Below are 17,905 nucleotides of genomic sequence, written 5' to 3'. Positions count from 1 at the left end.
GTTCAGAAAACAATGAAATACACCTTTCACTTCACAGAGAAAGCCTCATATGGGGCCCCTGAAATTTCTTTTCCCTGGGCCTCCTTCCCTGCTGCCTTTACTCTCACCTTTTTTTTTTTTTTTTAAGGATTTGATTATTTTCTTTCATTGAAGTGTAATTAAAATGTAACATTATTAGTTTTCATTGTATAGCATGATGATTTGATAATCTGTATATATCACAAAATAATCACCTGAGTCTAATATCCATCACCACATGTAGTTACAAAAAATTTGTTTTCTTGTGATAAGGACTTTTAAGATCTATTCTCATAACTTTCAAATATGCAGTACAGTATTGTTAACTATAGTCACCATGTTGTATATTACATCCACATGACTTTTTAATTTTATAACAGGAAGTCTGTACCTCTCACCTTTCAGAGTGTCATAGTTATTCTTGTTATAGCCCATTTGGATAGGTAACTGGATCATTACCTTTTTAGGGTGACTACCCAAAGACGGTGAGATTTATCTTGCCAATACTAGTGATCTTTCATGATATAATGTTGGTGACTATCTTGCTAAAATCCACGCTCTGCCAAAGGATATTGGTAAGGCACAAAAGCTCTAACAGGGGCAAGTGTGACATACTACTCTGTGTAAGCACATGCTGATGTATGTGTCTGTATGTAGTTAATGCATGTATAAATGATATAGAGACAGCCTTTTGCAATGTATTATCTTAGCACTTTGAATTTTCCATCTGTGTCATTTGTTTCAGTTCAGAAATAATATCTAAAATTCTCCTTAATTGCTTTTTTATCATAAAATCCTATTTTACCCAAATTATTGCTGAACTTTAGAAATTCTAGGACTGTATCATCATGCGTAATGTAGTTTTAAGGTGGGAAAAAGTTCGAAGAACCTAATACCTAAAAAGAAAGAAGAGTATTCTCTCCTCTAGCACTTGTCCTAGGACTTGTACCAGGAACCTGACTGATGCTAGTGGCTGGACTGATACTTGAAATTAGAGTTGCAGAGAGTAGAGGTGATTTTTATAATCCTTATTGTGTCATAATTGTTAATCACTCAGGTTTTTCAGAATCAAGGAATGGCAGCCCTCATGGGACATTACAGCTGAGATATAGCAAGAGCTTCTATTTTTGCACGTGCATTGTGCATGAAGTTGGGAATCTGTTTATGTTGTTTCCCTTTAGTCTCAAACACACATGCACACCCTCTAGAGGAGGGAAATTAGATGGCTTTCTCCATATCTCAAGCTATAGAAAATAACGCCTGAAACATAGGAGTGGAGGTAGGATTGGGTCTCAAAGTGTGGGGTTTAGAGTTGGAATTGAAAAGATTGTTAACAGATTGGATATCATTTTAAGGGCAGAAGAAGAGTTGATGATAAATTCTGTATTTTGAGTTTGGGAAAGATGCAATCTAGTGATGCTTTTGTCCATGTGTATCAAAGGAAAGATGCTGGGGGAATTTTAACAAGCTTAGTTTTGAATAAGCTATATAAAAAGTGACTCAGAAATAAAAACACGTACTATAAAAGCCAGCACAAAAACGTGGGCAGTTAGAAGAAACACTGCTCCCATTTGGTCACTGATCTGAGACTATATATTTATACTTAAAATATATATATGTGTAAAACACAATTATGTTGTTTCTAGTACAAGTAAATTTTTAGGAGGTGGATGTACTGCTAAATATACAAAATCAAAATTAGTAATAACTAATTCATTAATAGTTATAAATAGCAGGTTTAGCCAATACTAGAGATTTATTGAGTGTTTAATATAAAACTACACTGATCGAAGTGCTTACATATATTAATTAATTTAATTCCTACACATCTATGAAATAGTTAACCATATCTCCATTTCACAAATAGGGAAACTGAGGTAAAGAGATGCTAAATAGTTTGGTTTAATTTTTATAGATAAGACATAATGTTTAATGCCTTGCTTTAAACACAGAACAAATCCAAAAATACCTAAAATAAAAATTACAGATTTTTTGTTCTAGTACCTGTAGTAGCTTTTGAAAGAATTGCAATTCTATAAAAGATAAACATTAATATGCATAATAATAAACTTGTAAATGATTTTTGTGTTAGAATATTCTTAATAAGTGAAAAATAAAATCATAACTATTAGAGACTAAACAAACTAAAATGATACTGCCATAAAGGAGAACCACTAATTCAGGAAGATCTAGCAACCGAGGGCCACGGCATGGGGACCAACAGCTCTATCAACATTTACAGTCACTGCCAAGCCATTATCTTTGCAGAATACAAAAGCAAAGTTGCTAAAGTTTGTCCAGAGTTAAGGAAATCATCTAAATTATATTCATAATATTCTATTTAAGAAAATAGAGGCACGGTTTATATATTCACTACCTATTTAATGAAAACCCCTGCCACTCACTTTCAATGTGGGGGTAAAAAAATCCTAAGTATTTGGGCATTTCCTAGGGTTGCTGTAAGCATCACAATTTTGGTGGCTTAAAATAACAGAAATGTACTGTTTCATGGTTCTGCAAGGCAGAAGTTCAAAAATCAGGTTGTCAGCAGAGCTGCACTCACTTCAAAGGCTCTAGGGGAGAATCTTGCCTCTTCCAGGTTCTGGTTGACTCAACACATTTCTTGCACCTGCATCACTCTGATCTCTGCCTCTGTCTCCACACAGCGTCCTCCTGGGTCTGTGTCTTCCTTCCTGTCTCTCATAAAAACTCCTGTCATTGGATTCGGGGCCCAACAGGATAATGCAGGATGATCTCATCTTGAGATCTCTAACTTCATTCATCTGCAAAGACCCTTCTTCCAAAGAAGGTCACATGCACAGTTTCCATGACAAATCTTTTTTGGGGGCCACTACCCAAGCTACTACATAGTTAAAAGTATAGTTTAGACAAAACCTTTTTGGCTGTAAAACACAGAGACCAGTCACACTAAACCAGGTAGGAGGATATTATTATAATGATACATGTGAAGCTATGAGAGTACTTCCATGAAGATTTATGAAAACAGAAAACATAATAAGTCAGACCAAAGAGGGTCCAGAGCAGGAGTGTAGTTCTAGATTCACACAGGTTCAAGGCACCTGAGAGAGAGTTCACCACTCTTTGCTCTAGTCCTTTGCAGATAATACGTTTCTTCTGACAATGCGTATGTCTGCTTTACTCATCCCACTGTGATTGGCTTCTGCTCACTCACAAGCTCTGTTTTCCCATTAGTTTGTTTTCTACATGACATCACAGTCTACCCAATCATGTGTCTCTCTACATACTGTTTTCTCCTCTTACTTCTAATCAGACAATTCTTTCTTAGATTATGAATTTAAATTTCTGAATTAGAGAATTTGATTGCCTCAGCTTACCTTTACTTGTCAAGTGACCCAGAGATGACTAGAGGATAGGTCACCCTCTGGTCCAGTTAGTTGTGGCTGGGAGTGAAGAGGTGGCAGTCGATGCCTTCAGGGTACACAGCCTTTCTATTGCAGAAGGAAGACTCATGGATCAGGAATTGGAATACAGCCAGGGCAGGTAGAGTGCTTTGACATCTATAATAGAAAAGATAGCAATCAGTTCTTTGAACATTATATGGAACTTAAAGTTTCTTTATGACATTACATAGATATTAATTCATTTTGGCATTTTGGAAAAGATATTTTCCACCATAACAATAATAACTTTAACCTTTTAAAGATTTGACATAGGAAAGAAAAAATGAAATTTCTAATACATGACTCTAAATTTCAAATCTTTAAAAACAAGTTAAAATGCGTATATTATAGACCATTAGGAAACTATCCAACACATATTTTTAAGAGTTTGAACTTATTTTATAGGAATAATAATAACAGCCAAACAAATTTGGTCTTAAGATTATGTCTAAAATTGAAAGTAATATTAAAACATATGCTAGTGCTTACATTTAGCTTTTAAGTTATAAAAAAGAAGTATTTTAACCATTTTGATTAATCTTATTGCTAAAACTTCATTTCCAATGCAATATTGATAGTTGCTTTGACCATTTAATAAAAATTAACAAAAAGTTTCATACAGAGCATGTTGATAGAGATTTAAGAAAAGACAGTATAAGATATTTAATCCCCAAAATGTATAAATTCTTTTGGAGAAAAGCATAGAATATTCCATATGATTTCCTTGCTATGGAATTTAGGCTTACACTATTTTTTTCCCATATGGTTGTATTTTTACATACTTGATATAACTGTAAAACTTTATAATTATATAAAGCTATATAATTATAATTTTAAATTTTAAAATTTATATTTTATCTTATATTAATGTACTCCAAATCATGTAGCTGACACATAGCAAATGCTCAATAAATTTCTTATGAATCACTGTTATTCTTTACCATTTTATGAAGATCTGTGTCTTATTTCTATTTCCTAATTTTCTTAACCATTATTGTTCTTCTCAACTAGCTCTCTTTATACATCAGATATTTCCAAAAATTAGAATAAAAATTATACAACTAAATATAGGCCAGTTGGAATATTCTGACACTGCATTTGCTATATGAATTTTCCCTATATACCATGGATTCTCTTACTATTGCATTTTTCCCTTCTCTATTATAATTGAGAGTATTACACAAATAATTCAATGTGTTTAGTTTTTACCATTAGTTCTTTTATACCTCTTATGTTTTCCAACCCTGTTAAACAAATGATTTTATTTGAGGTCTACAAGTCCTAAAATCTCTGAGAATGTGGATAATAAAATCAACTTTTACTGGATCATATCAAATCATTGCCAAACCATCTTAAAAAAATGGAATTCTTTCACATAATAGCTAACTCTGTGGTGCTAACATGAAAAATACTGATTTAAAAAAATAGATATTCCATCAAAGAGAAAGGAGAATAAGAGAGAAAAATCTGGAAGGGGACTTCTAGAACTCATTGGTTAAAAAGCACATTGACTCCTCCAGTGGAACAATCAGGCTCCTAAAGACATGATACGGTCGAAGGATGCTTTGTTTGACTTCCTGTCCCGTGGTGTTTACAAATTTCCACCTCCCTTCTCCCTGTCCAGTTCTTTCAAAGTAACTTTCCATTCAATAATTCTTTCTCTCAAATAAGTTAGTTTAATTCAAATAAAAAAGCTTGTCCTAAGAGCTTACTTTGAACCTAGTACTGTTCAAGGCAGCACTGTTAACATCCTTGCCTTCGTGCAATTTATATTCTAGCATGAGACTATAGGTAATAAATAGTTAATTAAACATTTTAGTTAAGTATAAGCTATTTAGAAAATTAGTGTTATGGAAAAGTTAGATCAGAATGAAGGAAAATCTGGGGTATGGGGTAAGGAAGTGCATGTTAAAATCAGCCCAGCAGGGTAGTCTCATTCAGGGTTCATTTTAAGTCCTAGAGGAGGAGATAAAAAAAGCATATACTGAAACATATCAAATAATTGTGTGGATATCGAAAGGAAGAGCTTTTGGGCAAAACAAGGTTGGGGATCAAGAGAATGTTTATCAGGAGAGTGTCTGGTGTGTTCTATGAACAGCAGGGAAGCCAAGGCAGCAGGAGAGGAAGTGGTGAGGGTGAATAGGGAGTCTTACTTAGCAGATGAGGTCAGGATGATGAAGGAGAGGCAGGTCATACAGAGCCTCAGATGCCATCAGGAGACTGGGTTTTACTCTGAAAGGAACAGGAGGCTACAGAGGGCTTAAAGCAGAAAAGTGATGTATTCTACGTGAGGTTTTAATTATTGAGAATGAGGGTGGCCAATTGCATAGCGTTCTGGATTCTCATACTAGTCTTGTTGGCTTAATTAAATTTAAGTCAGTATTTCTAGGTCATCAAAATCTCTAAGGTCACTGACAAGACCAAGTTTTTGTAAGTGAAATTTTGAGAGTCAGACTGGACTCTAGACAGCGCTGATCTGCATTGCTCCTTAAAGTGTGGTAAGTGGGATTTCAGCCTGGGCGATGTGTTGGAGTTTATTAGAAATGTAGAATTTCAGCAGCTACCCTAGGCGTTCTGAATCAAATCCTGTTTTTTATCAAGATCCCCAGGGGATTCATTTGCACACTGCATTTCAGGAGTCCTGCTCTGAGGTAGTGCTACTCTGTGGAATCTTTTGGCACGCACCCAGCTCTTTGTGGACAGTCAACTTAGCTTTATCACCAAACTCTCAAAGCATGGAACTGGTTCATTCAGGTATCTCAGCACCAGACCATGCTCTGATCCTCCCATAATGTATTATTAAAATTTTTCTAATCATGCTTGAGCCAGGTGGCAGTGTCAGAATAAAACTGAATGTTCTGTCACTCCACAAACAGCCAGCCAGGAAACAAGATGCCTGCCTCTCACCTAGGTCACCGTATTTAGCCAATTAAAATTCAGGGTGCTGACATAAACTTGAATTGCAGATGAATAATAACTACCACTTATTATAAGCATGTCCCAAATATTGCATAGGACGTGTGTGCAATTCAAAAAATGTTGTTGTTTATCTGAAAGTCATATTCAGCTAGACTCTCAATTTTATCTGACTACCATCTTTTTCTCCAAGCCTGTCTAACTTTTGCAAATGATGTTTTTGGATCTTCCCTCACTTGACTCTGGATAGGAAAAAAAAACACATGAGAGATGGGAATAACATGTATAATAATATGCATTGTGGGATATCTGCGTTCTCCAAAAAACAACCATATGATCTGTTTTCACTCCTTATTTCCTGGGGAGAGCTTAAGGATCTGGCTAATAATAGGGCTATTTCTGTCAATTCTCAATAAAGCCCCTAAGAGGGTAACTGACTCCAACTGTCGGTGTTTTGTTTTGTTTTTTCATGGGTTTTTTTTTTTTTTTGGATAAAGGGTCCTTCAAGATTTCTGTCCCCAGTATTGTGCTTTAGTTGCTATTACTGGACAACATACACACATATACCGCTGGATACACAATATCTCCCCATCCTGAAACATTCATTATTTTAGAAAATATTTCCAACCCCTAATTCAGACAGACAACAGCTAATTCATTTCTTGTATAAAGCTTTTTACAAACTCATAATCAATGATATTTCTACTCAGTAAGAAGGCAAGTGAATATTACTGTCTTTCCTTTAACTTTCAGACCATCTCCAAGTCTTGCTAAAACTCCTCCCTTAACTTTTCACAGAACTGCCAGTAGTCTACATGGCTTTAGCCATAAGCCAGAACTCTTGTTCTGTTCAGCCGAACTCAGCCTGAATCTAAATGTCTATAAAGTGCTTCCTTTCTAACATCTCAAGCACTGGCTTCTGCTACTCTAATCTATTACACCCTGTAGCACCAGAATAATCTTCTGAAAGTGTCATTTTGATAATGTCACTCTTTCACTAAGATGCTGAAGTACATACATCAGGCCAGATTTTGAGGTAAAGGAGCATCACTCTGAACTATGATAAGCTCTGTAAATTGTGTCTGCTGCACTAAAATGTCTTGTTGGTGTACAATCCAGAAGGATCTTTTGATCAATTATTGGTCACCAAGAGCCATTAGTCAGTCCCAAGGCTTCCAGTGAGAATCCATAATCAGCTCCACAAGCACTGTGGGTAACTACTAGAGACATCTTCACGAGGGAAATGCGAGTTACCTTTTCCACAGTGGTTTTAAACAAACACCTACACAGTGTGGTCACAATGCAAGCATTTGTTCTTCTGCCACTTTCATAAAGAATAATGGATGATTCTGTCACTAACAATCAAACAATTGTTCATGTACCTAAAAGAAACTCTATCATCAGGAACTATTCCGGTGCTGTGTTTTCACTCACTGAGAAGAAGGAAGGAAGCTATTAACCATTTCCAATTTGATGCATATAGTCAAGATGTTGGGAAACTTATCTGATATATAACATATAGCATTACCTGGGTAAGAAAAATATTTCTTAATGTGGCTGCTGCTTGTTATAATTATACATTATACTAGACAGTTCATAGATAAAATATGCAGAAAATGGTTCACCTACTGAGAACACTGGTGGACTGAGGAATTCTATGTAAGTGACTTTCCAAGTAATAGAAGTTGACTGACTGAAGTCCCAATTTGTTTTTGTGTTCAATGTATTAAGTATAGGGGTTGCTCTAAAATACATTAGATACATCCCTGCTTTCTTACATTTGATTTATACAGATATGGTTCTGTGTTTTTGTATTTTCATGACTCGAGCTGGTAATTACATAACTCAATGATTACATTCTATGGAAATACATAAATCACTGCAGAGTCTACACAATAGATAAGACAAGACTTGGAGTCCCTTTACTAAAAGTTGACAGACTGGCATGACTTTTTGGTATTTGCAAGAGATTATGTTTCCCCAGTCTTCTCTTTTTTTTTTCAGCTTTTACTCATTTTGCTAACACATCTACTTCATGAATTATTACCATCAATCTTTTTATCTTGCTGTTGTACATGTAAAGTGAATAAACTCTGATTCTAATTTTTGGCCTGAGGAGATACCTAGTGATTAAGTCTGCCCGACAAATGAATTCATAATACTCTCTGACGGCTTTTTTAGGGGTTAGTAGAGAGAGTCTACCTTCTCTAGGTTTTTCCTTAAAATTTTATGAAGAACTTCTGGTTTCAGCTACAACATGTAAAGTCATCTTGAAAGTCATCACTCTTGTCCTTACAACAACAACAAAAGTCACAAACTATAAATCAACTACTTTTCTTGGATCTGCCAAACTGCCAAAGGCCACCCCAAAATCTGAAGTGTCAGCTGACTACAGAGAATCACTACTGAGATCTGTTTACCTGGAGCAGAAGCTGCTGAAACAGCTTCAATGGTAGGAACACTTACATGCTAATTTTCACAATTTGCTGGAGGCACATATTCAGTAGCAATGATCTGAGTTTTGGGTGACCAAGCACCCAAATCTTGGTTTTTGTTACCATTTGGCCATGAAAGGAACAAGGCTCCTTGAAGAAATGGCTGATTCTACGGCAGATGTAGGAAATAACACAAGCTAAGCCTCGATATCTTATAATGCCAAAAAATCAAAAAGTGCCTGAAACAAACAAACAAAAACCCAACCATACACACATACATACAATAACTCCCAATAATGGGAGTATGTCTAAGTAGACCAGGCTCCAACTGAAAGCTCCCAATGGTCAAAGCTGGAACAATTTGAACAATCAAATAAAGTAGTAATGGATTACAACTTACAGTAATATAAATATCTATGAGTCCACAGTGATATAAATAAATGATTAAATAAATGAACAAGTGAGGGAGAAGAGGCAAATCTTCCAATGGGAAGAATTCCAAATAATTTATACAAACAATATGCCCCAAAGAAGGAGCATAACTCCCTACATCTTAAGTGTGAGATGCATAGAATTAATTTCTTACCCAAAAGCACAGTATGAAAAGGTGGGGGTGAACTTTTAGTGGCGGAGCCTGGCAAACACTACCTCAGCCAGGCGATCAAGGTCAACATCAATGGTCATAAATCATGTTGACAATATTTACCCTTGATAGCAGGTAAGGAGATGGTGCCTTACCTCTCTGATCTTCCTCCCAATAACCCACAGCCCTAGTCTGATTGTGGGAAAAAGACCAGACAAATTCAAATAGTGGAGCAGCCTGAAAAATACCAGTTGGTACCATCAATGTCACAAAAACAATAAAATTCTGAAAAACTGCTCCAGTTAAGAGAAGCCTAAGGAGACATGACTAAACTAAATGTAATATGGTATTTTGGGTGGGATTTTAAAACATAAAAAGAAAATTGGGTAAAAGCTAAGGAAATCTAAACTGTCAACTTTAATAATAATATATTAATCCTGGTTCATTAATTGTAACAAGTTTACTAAAGGAAGATATTAATAATAAGGTAAAATGGGTTTTCTGTTTATGAGAACTCTTATTTTCTGTATTTTCCTGTAAATTTAAAACTGTACTAAACAAAGTTTACCAAAAAGATGAAGATTTCTTTTGGCTAAAGGCTTCATAAAGTAGTGAAAAGATTAAATTCACACTGAGAATGAACTATATATGGTTTATCAGAATGTTAGCTAAAGGAAAAATTCTATGATTGTATATACATATGTATGTATATATGTATATGTTCTATATGTATACATACATATATGTATTTGTATGTGTGTGTACATGTGTGTGTATGTATTCAAGTGAATATTCTAAGGTCTGCTTGGTAGCATGAAGGATTCATCTAACTTAATATACTATTGAAAGCAGTCAATAGATACATTGAAAGAGTGCATATAAGATATTTCGGGAACAACTGGAAGGGGCACTTGACTCCATTTGGATGGAGGTTGGGGAGTCAGGATATCAGAGCTCAGAAATGACCCCAGTCTGAGTAGAAGTTCATCAGACAGAAGATCATGGAAGCAGGACAGAAAGATAGATCCATACAAAGATGGGGAAGATGTAAAGACTTTTAGTTTGATGAAAGAAAACTGAAGGCTTTTCTGTTTGATTACTTCCTTACTATCTTTGAATTAAGAATACAAATCATTGGCTGAGAATCAATCAGGATATCATAGGGTCAGAAGTTTAAAAAAGTGAAAAATGATTTAATAAGATAGCATTGCTGTCAAGGGATTAGATATGATTATTAGGTAGAAGAAAAGAAGACAATAACTGAGTTAAGGGATCCAAAAGGATGTGAAATTCTAGAGTAGGAAGGATAATATGATTCTGACACCAATTCCAATGTGTGAGTTCCCCCACCACACACACACACCAAGAAATTCCCAGACACCAGCTGGCTGCCCTATAATTCAACTCAATTCTGACACTACCCACCTGGAGAGAGTGTGAGATCCCACAGTTTAAGTCCTCAGTACCACAAGACCTGCCCCTTCATTCCCACTTCAGACACCACTCTCAAGTCTAGGTTGTCACTTGTGCTGACTGACTAGCTATAGATTGGAGGTTCCCAAAATCTCCTCCTTGGGCTTGATTAATTTGCTAGAGTGGTTCACAGAACTGAGAACATGTTTTCTAAATTATCAATATTATAAAAGGATAGAACTCAGGAACAGCCAGATAGAAAAGATGCATAGGGCATAGTAAGGGGAAAGCTCAAAGAGCTTCTATGTCTTCTTCAAAGGCACCCCTCTCCCAAAATCATGATATGCTCACCAACCAGGTTCCCTGAACACTGTCCTTTTGGGTTTTTATGGAGGCTTCATTACACTGACATTATTAATTAAATAATTAGCCACTGGTGACTGAACTTAATCTTCACCTCCTCTCCTCTCTTTGGATGGTGTGCGGGTGGGGGTGGGAATGAAAGGTTCATCTGTCTAATGTCATGATTCATCCAGTGACTTCACTGACAACCAGCCCTCATCCTTAGGTGTGATCCCAAAGCCATCTCCTTAACTAACAAGAGACACCTTAATCACTGTCATCACAGAAAATTCCAAGGTTTTAGAAACTCTGTGCCAGAAATGGGGACAAAGACCAAATATATACACTAGACCCTCTTATCCACTGTTTTGCTTTCTGTGGTTTCGGTTACCTGCAGACAACAGAGGTCTGAAAAATCTTAAGTGGAAAATTCCAGAAATAAATACTTCTTAAGTTTTAAATTGTGTGCTGTACTGAATAGCTTGAGGAAATCTCAGGCTAGCCTGCTCCATTCCACCCAGGACATGAATTGTCCCTGTGTCCAGAATAGCCACTGTTAGTCACTTAGTAGCCTCCTCGGTTATCAGATCAACTGTCCCAGTATTGTGTTTGTATTCAAGTAAGCATATGTACTTAAAAATGGCAGCAAAATGCAAGCATAGTGATGCTGGCAATTCAGATATGCCAAGAAGAAACCAGAAAATGCCTTCCTTAAGTGAAAAAGGTGAAAGTCAATGAGAAAAAATCATATGCTGAGGCTTTATACATTCTATAGTAAGAACAAAGTCTTTCAGCTGTGAAACTTTGAAGAAGGACAAAGAAATTTGTGCTAGTTTTGCTGCTGCAACTCAAACTGCAAAAGTTGCCACTACAGTGTATCTTAAATGCTTAGTTAAGATGGAGAAGGCATTAAATTTGTACCATAGATATTTTCCAGTGAGCAAGACCACATTCATATAACATTTATTATATCATATTGTCATAATTGTTCTATTTTATTGGTATTGTTGTTTATCTCTTACTTTGCCTAAATTAAAAATTATAAACTTATAATCTATATTATAGATAATTTATATTATGTATGTATAGGGAAAAAATCATTGTGTATATAGGTTTCAGTACTACCAGGATCCAGTGGGAATCCTGAAACAGATCCCCTGTACATAAGAGGGGACTACTATATTTCTTATTATAAATCATAATATCACAGATAAGTTTATCATTTCAGAGGTGGAATAGTTTGAGGAAAATGACACAATCCTAGTTTGTGGGAATAGAAAGATACGGCAGAAATACAGTGGAGGGTTTTTGTCAAGTGGATGACTACGGTGCTGTGTGGGTCACCCACATGGAGAATGATGTCACCCAGGTGGCGCAGGCATCAAGATAACAGGAAGACAGGCAGTGCAGCTCTAAACCTGAAAGGGAGGACTAGGAGGTCAGCACATTACACTCAGTAGGAGAGGGAGGGTGCAGAGTTGTAGAGCTGGTTAAGACTCCGAAGAATCTAGGCTTTATATATAAAGATGGTGTCAACTGAAAAAAATGCCCAGTGTGAAAGTTGTGAGTGAAGATTTATTGGGGGCAAAATGAGGACTATAGCCCAGGAGACAGCATCTCAGATAACTCTAAGGAACCAAAGAGGCAGAGGAGAATGTCAGTATTACGTATGATTTTAGTGAAGGAGGGGTACATGCAATTAAGCACACATTTAGGCAGAGGCTTGCTGCTAGTCATGAGGAGCAGATGTCACCACTAATGATTTTAGTACCTTTCTAGATATGAGGAGACATAAGAACTTGGGCTCAAAAATTTTTCTCCTGAAGATATCTAACTATCTGAAGGCCTGTTCTGCCAGTTTTTCCCAGAGCCCAGAGAGCCTCATTCCTCATCTCCAGCCTGAACTCCTTTCAGGTTGTGTTGATGGTCAGTGACTGCCTTGGCTAGAAACTTAATCCTTGTAGAGGCAGATGACAAATGCCAAAGTCTAGCTGGCAATAGTAAAAGAATAAAAAGGAAGGGAAAATTGGAGGAATACCCAATTCAAAATACGTGGATTTACAAGAATATACATCCCTTATCACTCCAGAGGAAGTGATGGATCCCAGGGAAAACTAGGGAGATGGAGAAAATATTTTGGAAACGTAGAGGGGCTACAATGTGGATACTTTTTGTGGGTTTGTGTGGATGTGTGTGTGGTGAGGGGGTCTAGCTAGCTATCTTTTGTATCTGTTTCACAAAGACATTAATTATGTGTAAAATACTTCAAAAATCATGATGTAATGTATTTTTTAATATTCTAGGTATTTAATATTCCTGAGAGGTAATAAGGAAACCTGGGGAAACATTATATTTTGTGTTTATCTTCAGCACAACGTCAAATATGCTAAAGCCAAATTACGTAAATAAGCTGCTTCTGCCATGCTTATGGAAGTTGATATGAAGTTGTAATTTGGGTGGGTTTATATTGTGATTAAATGATTTTCAAAACTTTCTTTAAATAAGTTGGAAATGGCCAGAGGCTATGTTTCTAAGCAAAAATTCCAGCTGTCCAGTTGCATAAAGGATGTCATTGAAAGCAAAGTTGGAGATGCCTCATCAGAAAGGATTGCTGCTTCCAGTCTTATCCATCATAGATTCAGTGTGACTTTTAAAGTGATATTAAATTTTTTAGCAGTGGTGAACAAAGATCACCAGATTAAAAAAAAATTAAAAAGATGCCTTTGGGTAATTAGAAATTCAATAAGTAGGTGAATACCTATGGAGTTGCCAAACCCTTTCTATTCTTGTTTTACCATACTTCATAGACAAGTTCCCAAGATGTTTTAAGCTATTACCTTAGTTCCTGACTGGGTAAACTGGCATGTCAACTGGATTTAAAAATAAATCTCTCACACTCTCCTCTTTGACTTACCTCGCCTTGTTTCTTGAGCATTTTGACTTTTCTGGTGGTTAATAATTCTTCAAAGTTAAACCAGCTTGTCTTCATTGATTCTTTTCCCCATCAGATGCTCTCGTGGCTCCCCTGTGCTTTTTGGGTTGTTTCCGTGAACCATTACAGCCTTAAGGTGATCAACTTGAAAGGAAGGGGAAATGAAAATGCTTGAATTTTCTACGAAATAAAAATGAATCTGGCTTTTCTACTGTGCTGTGCCTGCCTTTTGTTTTCCACAGGGTTTTATTACTTTCCTGGGTCTTTCATCCTTTTCCAGGATTCAGTTTTTTTTTATTTTTTCTTCTCCTCCTATATGCTTTATCCATTCCAGGAAGAACTGTACCATGATCTGACTGACATGCGTAGCTTTCCTTCACTGCAATGCTGAGCCAGGTCAAACATTTATTTTATGTTTGTCTTTTTGCTTTCAATAGCTTGCAGCCAGTGCAGCCTTGTTTGATTTGACAACTGCTTTCAGAAGTATGTCTAGCAGAGAGCAATTTTGCAAAATCAGCCCAGACCCCAGACTCTTGAGCGCTCCATGTTGTTGAATCCCATTTAGTCACTGAAAGAGTCACTTTGCAACGAAAGCTTTGCAAGCTGAAGCTGAAAAATCAGGTATATGATATCTGAACATTTTAAAAATCCGTCCAGAAACTGCCATCATTTCCAGAACAAAGAAACTCTTCCTTGTTAATGCATAGATATCAGGTTTCCTTCTTTGTCAGTTCTTTTCTTTTCTTTTCTTTTTTTTATGGCTGTTACTGATGTTAATTTTAACTAGATTTTACTCATATTGAATAGGCAGGTTAGGAGGAAGGCTTAGGAAAGAGTCACAGTGTGATTTGCTTCAGTTTCTGCCATTCTTTGAGCTATTTCTTTCCTGTGAGTTAAGTATTTTTTGTATTTTCTCTATTTCCACGGTTAGTACTTCAGTACGTAACATCATCACCTTTAACATAAATAGACACAACAAATTCATAGCTAGTTTCTCCAACCCCAATTTCAATTCTCATCATTGCTAGACTATTTTTTAAAAGGCAGAACAATTTAGAAAAATTCATACATAATTTCATTGTTCAAAAGCTTTTATTTAATTTGTATTTCCCATCCCACTAATTTCAGTACACCTTTACTTTTAAAATCGTGTCTAATCTAATTTCATCTTACCTAACTAAAGATATTTCAAACACTTAATAGCTTAATATCCTTCTTGCCCTAGACGTATGCCTTCTCATTATACATTCATGAATGTTACTCTATTTACCTGTGAGTGTTTCTGCCCAACCCTCTGCCTATCTAAATCTTATATATTCCCAAGCCTCCCAGAAAATCTCTATGTAACCCTTCCTACTACTGCAGCTTTTTTTTTAGCTTTAACCTCCCTGAATACCTAGTTGTAGTAAGTGAGCCACAAAATTTAGCAAATTTACACTATTCAAGAAAAGAATACACAGATGTAAATGGTTGTTGGATCTACAATTGTATTTTATGTTCTTTAATAACATCCTAATGTCTTACATTTTTGTCTCAAGATGTGTCTGTATGCATTCTACAGATCTTGCTGAGGGTGAAAGATACACCAATTATAATACAGTCTACTCATTTAAGACATGTTTTCCTGTATATTATTTCAATTACTGTTCACAGAATTCAGCTCAGGCTAGCATTATCAGTTCCATTTTACAACTTAGACGAAGGAGTTTGAAAGAAGTTGAGTGAATTACCCAAAGCCCAGGGTTAGTACTTAGCCAATAAGTAATTAAATTCCAATTATCTTGGAAAGGTAAGATCACTGTATTCACTGGAATGAGAAAATAAACCATGGCTAGTTTTACTTAGGACTTAATTTTAGGCACACTAGCCATTAATATCAGTTTCTTAAAAATTTGAATGTATCAAGTCTAGAACACATTATTCCTTTTACTCTTTATCCCCTACCCTAAGGCAAATTCTGAAGCCTTTTTTTTTTTTTTTTGTCTTTATTTTCTACAGTGGCTGACCTAATAAAATGAAATGACAAATGTGAAATATTAAAGAAAGACAGCCTCCCAGGAAGACTTAGACATTTCATGTTTTCCAGTTGTCTGCTATTTGTGCTGGGATTTTAGCCATGGGCGCAGGCAGTAAGAACACACCAAGTAGCAGCATCTCAGCATCAGTGAGCGAAGTAGCGATGAAAGTTAGAGGGAAACTTGAGGAGCTGTTCCGCTGACACGGAGTTCAACGGGAGCTTGACATTGAACTGAAAAGGTATGTGTATCAACTCAGCTGGAGAGAGCTGTGGAGGAAGAGCTTTTGCTAGCCTACAGCTCCTCTAGGGAAGGACACAGGGATCATCCACTTTTACAGTATAAAGCTACGAAAGCAGGAGATTTCCTGTACCCTGTATCTTCTGACAAAAAAATGTACACAGTTGAGTTTCTGAAAGATAACTGTGAATGTTATGGGAATGCTTAAGTTGGGAAGACATGATCTCAACAGTTCTCAGCTACTCAGACAGTGTCTTACTTATTTGTACTTCATAGTATGCATTTTTAACAACAGTATGCTGCCTTTGTCTACAGCTTCATGGTCTACCAAGTGTTTTCATATACACTCTCCTCTGTGACATAGGTAGGGGAGGGAGTCTAAGTCATGTTTTTTATGTATTAAAACAGAGTAAGAAGGTGATTAAATGTGTTTCAGTATCACAAAGATAAACAATTTAACCCATACCTTCTGGTTTCCAAGTCCAATGCTTCTGTCCCCATGCATGGAATATTTCTGATGAAATTCTGCCTGCCACTAACTCTTGCCTGGGCAATATTCTAGCTTGACTATAATAAAAAGTATTTAAAGATTTCACTTACTGGGAATTCATTTTGATGAGAAATCCCATTGTATCACTAAATTGAATGTGAAAATATGCCTAGAAACTCAATAATTGTTGATATAAAAACTCTGTATAAAACAGAATTCAAGGTCAGGTGAAAAAGATGAAAATTCTAATTAGTAGACTTATGTAGGTTTAATGTATGAAGGTCAGAAATAGAGAGGAAATGCACCTAACACAGTTCATAAAAATTACTTGCCTTTACAAAAAAAAAAAAGTTCGTGAATATATTAGGCAAAAGGGAAGAATCAGAGGAAATTACCTTACTTTGACAGATAAGGAGAAACACTGGTGATGGCCAGCAATAAAACTTTTAATGTTGGAAGAAACCTGTTACCTGGAGCATGGAATGAGAATCAAGCTGAAATGAGAAAATATCTCTTGGAAAAATTGGAAGAATTCAAATCAGAACATCCTCATGTCATATGTCCTGAGGGTAATTAAGGAAATGTCAGATGTCATTGATGAACCATTTGCCATTATCTTGAGGAAATCATGCAGGACAAGGGGTCCCTCAGGACTGGAGAAAGGAAAACGTTGTGTCCATTCTTATTGTTCTTTAATGACCTTGTTATATATTGGTCAGGTGAAGATCCATTCTTGAATAAATCATTAATCCCAAAGAGTCACAGTCAAACCTTCAGACCTTCCTAGGAAACCATGTAATATGTCTAACTTAAGATAAATGTTTAAAAAATTATTATTTGATATCTTGTGCAAAAGCATGGTTTGCAAAAGAAATGTTTTTAAAATTAATTTTGAAAACAACTTGAGAGACACATCTGCAGTAAGTGTTCTGACTTTAAAATGACTTGAACTTTAAAACAAAATATATAAAATGCATCAAAAGATTTTATAGGTCGATTAATAAGCAATGTTTATATCATGGAAAACCTTTTAAAATCACTTTTAAGTAACATGTTTTAGTCACAAATTGCATTAGCTAAAATCCAACTGCGAATGAAA

The 17,905-nt window shown here is 35.9% G+C and overlaps 1 long non-coding RNA gene across 1 annotated transcript in view; it reads right to left on the bottom strand.

Moving 5' to 3' along the window:
* The window catches only part of LOC141577524 (uncharacterized), a 366,010-nt gene extending 349,684 nt beyond the window's left edge, over positions 1-16,326 (bottom strand). Inside the window, exons 1-2 of the long non-coding RNA XR_012506664.1 lie at positions 14,044-16,326; positions 3,375-3,557 (exon numbers count right to left, since the gene is read on the bottom strand). This is a non-coding gene — a long non-coding RNA (uncharacterized LOC141577524). The remainder of the gene's footprint in view (positions 1-3,374; positions 3,558-14,043) is intronic.
* Positions 16,327-17,905: the final 1,579 nt, after the last annotated feature.

This window comes from Camelus bactrianus, chromosome 1 (assembly GCF_048773025.1).
Source record: "Camelus bactrianus isolate YW-2024 breed Bactrian camel chromosome 1, ASM4877302v1, whole genome shotgun sequence".
Lineage (NCBI taxonomy): Eukaryota > Metazoa > Chordata > Mammalia > Artiodactyla > Camelidae > Camelus > Camelus bactrianus.
This window is presented reverse-complemented; position numbering and strand designations above follow the sequence as displayed.